Here is a 4,842-nt window from a genome sequence, read left to right on the forward strand (position 1 = left end):
GGCCGCTGTTGCCATGGAAGTGGCTATTTTGCAGCCTTTAGCTTCCTGGAGGGAGTCCGGAGGCGGAGAAGGGATTGCATTATAAACACTATGGAGTTCAAGTGCACACGCCCCACTTCAGTCAACAAGTCCAATCTAGACATTTTACGCATCAGTCCCTCTTTGGAGAAACACATGGAAGTGTATGAATTACAACCTCACTACTTTAATTATTGTTAGACTAACCCCAACTCTCCTGGCATTTATACGTACTTGGTGTGGAGATCAGAAAACATTTACAAAGCTTTGGGGGGCCGCCCCGGGGAGAAGGAAATGTACCCTTAAAACCTGAACGCTCTCGCAGGCTCCAGAACGACCAGCAGAGGGCGCAACCACCTACGTTACCGTCAGCAGGAAGCCTTTCATTAGCAGGAAATAACCGAAAATGGGATTTTTCTCTATGCTTATTAAAGCTTCATGCAGTGAAAATATAAAGACTTCACTGGCACTAGCATCTAAAACTATAACCTAGAAGTTGCAATACTTGTGTTAGAGTTGAATTAAAAGAGCGCTTGGCTCTCTGGTCCGATTCCTGTGTTTAAGAGCCAAGGAGACTGAGGTCCTTAACCTTGAAGTAAGGACACCGGCTGGGCAGGTGATGAGAACCCGGTCACATCGCGGAGCCCAGCACTGCCTGACTCCGCAGTGCCTCCTCCCACCCAAAGGCTGCTTTGTGGCAATTTGGGGCTGGCCTCGCCTCCTGAGGCCAGTGGGTGCCTTTCGGCTGATGTTTAACTGTAGAGGCTCTTCGATTCCCTGCTAAGGGGATTCATCTTCTCAGAGAGACAGAGTCCTCGAGAACAGGACCTCCTGTCGCCTTCTCTACCATTTTCTTACAGCCTCTGCTCTCAGCTGGGAACTGGCAAACCCTTTTGCCAAACGCTACCTTCCCAGCCTCTGGCCGTTTCTGCAATGGAAGGAAAGGGATTTTCCACACGCCGTGGTTGGTTCTAGGAAGATGTTTCCGATGGAGTCAACAAATGCCAAGCTCACAGGAATGACTGAGGAGCCCTCACCGCCGTTGTGGAAGCAAAATGCTAACGGAATGTACACCCCCCTTCAAAAGAGGGGGTGGATGTGAAGTTGTGTAATTGCACCAGGGAAAAAGTGTGGGGAGAGCTCGTGTTCAAAAAGAACACGATGTGCCCCAACCATCGCCTCACCTGACCAGGACTTGGGCAGAAAGTGGGTACGGAAGGCGAGGGCTTTGCAAAGACGGGAGATTTGTTTTGTAAATCACATGCCTTCTTTGTGTTCATTTTGCCGAATGGTTTGGAAACCGTCTGAAGGCTCCTAAATGATTTATGCCATAAATAACCTTATGAAGCTTTTGCCAGAAAGCTGAGGAAAGAGAACTTTTTCTGGGAAACCAAGATTTTCTACAAGATTGTTTCCTAGTTGTTTCCTTTTCTCAACAGGTAATTCTTTCACGCAGCCACCAAAAATGGGGAGAATGAAATAGCGTTCGGCGTGTTATAATTAGAGAATGCAAGTTCACCAAAACTGCCGTCGAATGTTCGGTTAGGAAAAAAAATGAGTTACTTTACAGAATTCTTCAAGTTTTAAGTTCAAATGTGGTTTCCTTTTGAAAGTGTCTGGAACTCAAAAGGCCCAGAGTATTACACATGTAACTAAGTCTGAGTTTGACAAAGACTATCCATTGGGATATGTATTTTAGAAGCAAGATTTAAATGAGTAAATGCATATAAAATGCTGGGTCTGCTCCCCGGCTCAAATAACTTATTTTTGATTGCCACTACCAGGAAGCAAAATGGCCATCCAATTTTCAGCATATGCTACCTTTGAGCAGAAGGACCTTTGCAAAGAACTGAATGTCGGGGTCTCACGAAGGTAAATGGCCCGGTTCTCTGGAGCCTCCTGAGGTATAGTATTTGGTGATTTTACCACTTTATCCCAAATAAAGAAGGAAATGCTTCAGATTTCAGTGTGAAATTTCTGTCTGAATAACTGGGAAGATTTGGTCAAAGAAATCTTATTTGTAAAAACCATTTGGTTTCGTTGTTGTTGTTGTTATTTTGTGAGGCAGAGAGAGACAGAGCTTGAGAAGGGGAGGAGCAGACAGAGAGAGACACACACACACAGAATCTGAAGCAGGCTCCACGCTCTGAGCTGTCAGCACAGAGCCCCACGTGGGGCTTGAACCCATGAACCGGGAGATCATGACCTGAGCAGAAGTCGGATGCTTAACCAACTGAGCCCCCAGGTGCCCCCTCCTATATTTCTTAAAAGGTCTAACCATTTATCTTTCTATCCACATGGAAGTCATTTTGCTTATCACGGGTTTTCCTTTGGATGTTTAACTTAGGTTGTTTTCTTTTAAAAAAGGAATAGACATTTAAACAAGTAGAAAATCTACTGATGACTTTCATTAGATGAACCAAGGAAATAATTCAAACCTAGTAATAACCATGACAAAATATTGCTTACTAATTATGACGCTAATTAGTACCTTCTTTTTCTTGTAACATCTTTTTCTTGCTAAAATGTTGCCAAATTTTCAAATTTATGGATTCCGACATACAAAAACTGGTGAAGCCTTGTGTGAACCAACTTGGGCTGTAGGTTTAAAACAGAAGGAATCGAGCTGAATGAGATGGTGGCTCTTTCCCGGGGCCAAAGGCGTCCTCTGTCCACGGCCCCCACCTGGGCACAGAGGACCCAGGAGGACCCCAGGGCCAATTAACCAGCGGGCCGGTCCCCAAGGCCGCAGGCCAGGTGTGCTGGATCTGAGATGTTTCAAAGCACAGATTTATGTTTTTCTTTTGGATTCTTGGACCGGAAATACATGGCAAATGCAACATTACCTGCCGGCCCCCAACCCCCAGAGAGGTCTGGAGCCTACAATTCAGCTCCTTACGGACTCTGACGGCAAATGGGGGTTCGGAAGAACCCCTCCGTTCAGGTCAGCTTGACTATGGGTCTTAGGAAAATCTTTTTTTTTTTTTTTTCCTGCATTTTGTTTCTTGTGGATAGAAGTTGTGGCCCTGGCAGCGGGCAGCCTGCTGATTGTCATGAGCGCAAAGCCGAGGGAGCAGACTACAGGAGAACAGCAGAGTCAGATCCAAGTGGGGCCCCTGGCTCCCACCTCCCGCAGAAGCCCGTTTCCGGGTGCAGGTGAGCATGCGCATACCCGGGGAGGGCCTGGGCTTTGGGTGGGGGGAGGGCAGCAGGTGCGTCCCTGTAACGATTTACCGTTGTTGGTCCCGCGTAGTTTTCACTATCTTTGTGTGTTTTTGTGGCCATACAGACATACAAACGAACTGGAAAAAAACCTTTGGTTAATTTTGCAATTCAGTTATTGAAGGAATCTATGGTGGAGACACTAGCAATTCACAGACACTTCCTATTACTTCACATAGAAATAGGTGAAGGGCGCCCAAGTGGGGACAAGCCAATGCTCTCCACTCTGAGCTTGCTAGAGCAGGGAGCTGGCCACCGTCACTTGCTTTGGGGAAGGACCTGAGGCAGCGGGGCTTCCAAGCCTTCGTCGTGGACACAGAGGAGGGCTCCGGGGGCACCTGGTGGAGGCTCTGGGCACCAGCGAGCTGGGGGTGCTGAGTCGAAGCGGGGTGCCCATGTGGTTGGTCAGGGGAGCATATCTGACTTCCTCTGTTTGAGTCTGAGTTAGGAGGGAGGCCAGGGAGCAAAACGGGGGGCAGCTGGGAGTCTGGTCAGGCCCTGGCCGTTTGGGCCATCTGTTGCCAAGGTTGTGAGTCAGAGTTCTGTGTCTTAGATGGTGTGGCTGTATCCTTTTCCATCCAGTCTCCCAGGATAAGGACATGCCGGTGGTTAGCTGGACAATCTGTACCAAGGAGAGGCTTGAAGGGAGGGTCACGGCTGGGGACCTCCGGGCTCTGGAGCCGTGTGTGCATAGCCAGCTCCCTGGCTTTACTTGGACAGTGTGTTTATTTGGGCGCATTGGGTACAGTGAGGCTCCAAGGCACCCACTGCTTTCTGTGGCCCCGCAGTGGGCGTGGCCTCCTGCCCTAAGTCTACTCGCTTCTCACAGAGCGGCTCGCGCTGGCTTTCCTAACGCAGCTGGGCAGCAAGAAGCCTCTGAAAACAGGCTACACATTTCAAGTCTTAAATAGGACGTTCCTGCTCGGTGCGAAACTCGGCTAACGAAGCCCGCTAACCAAATACTTTGCTTGGCAGGTCCCCAGAAAGCCACTGAGTCAACGATGAATAAGAAGAAAGGGCGTAGGGCAGGCAGGTGGGAGAGAGAGGGGCCGATGAACTTCTGAGTCACTTGAACAAAATCAAATACTAACTATGGAAATTAACCATTACTCAAACTAATTGATTTATAAGATGAATAGCCCTCTCAGAATCAAAGTAATGATATTAATGGCAGAGTGAGTGTGTTCAGGGTTATTGAAAGGAAGGAAAACCTCTGCGGTGGCTGAAGTTAATGGGCTGCTCCTGCCCTGCCATCAACCTCCTCCATCCGGAACGTATGTATTTTCTCTCCTCTCTCATCCGTGGATTATTAATATCCATATGACTATTGGAGTAATTCACACATCACAGTAAAGCAAAATTATGAGGTGGATATTACTCCCATGTTTTGAATACTCCCCAACGTGCCTTTTGGGTGATTAGAGTGATTTTTCATTTAGAATGTGATGATACTGATTTTTAAAATGAAGAGGTTCTCATGGGGCACCTGGGGGGCTCAGTCGGTTAAGTGTCCGGCTTCGGCTCAGGTCATGATCTCACGGTTTGTGGGTTCGAGCCCTGCATCGGGCTCTGTGCTGACAGCTCAGAGCCTGGAGCCTGCTT

The sequence above is a fragment of the Suricata suricatta genome, chromosome 10 (assembly GCF_006229205.1).
Source record: "Suricata suricatta isolate VVHF042 chromosome 10, meerkat_22Aug2017_6uvM2_HiC, whole genome shotgun sequence".
In the NCBI taxonomy this organism is placed as follows: Eukaryota; Metazoa; Chordata; class Mammalia; order Carnivora; family Herpestidae; genus Suricata; species Suricata suricatta.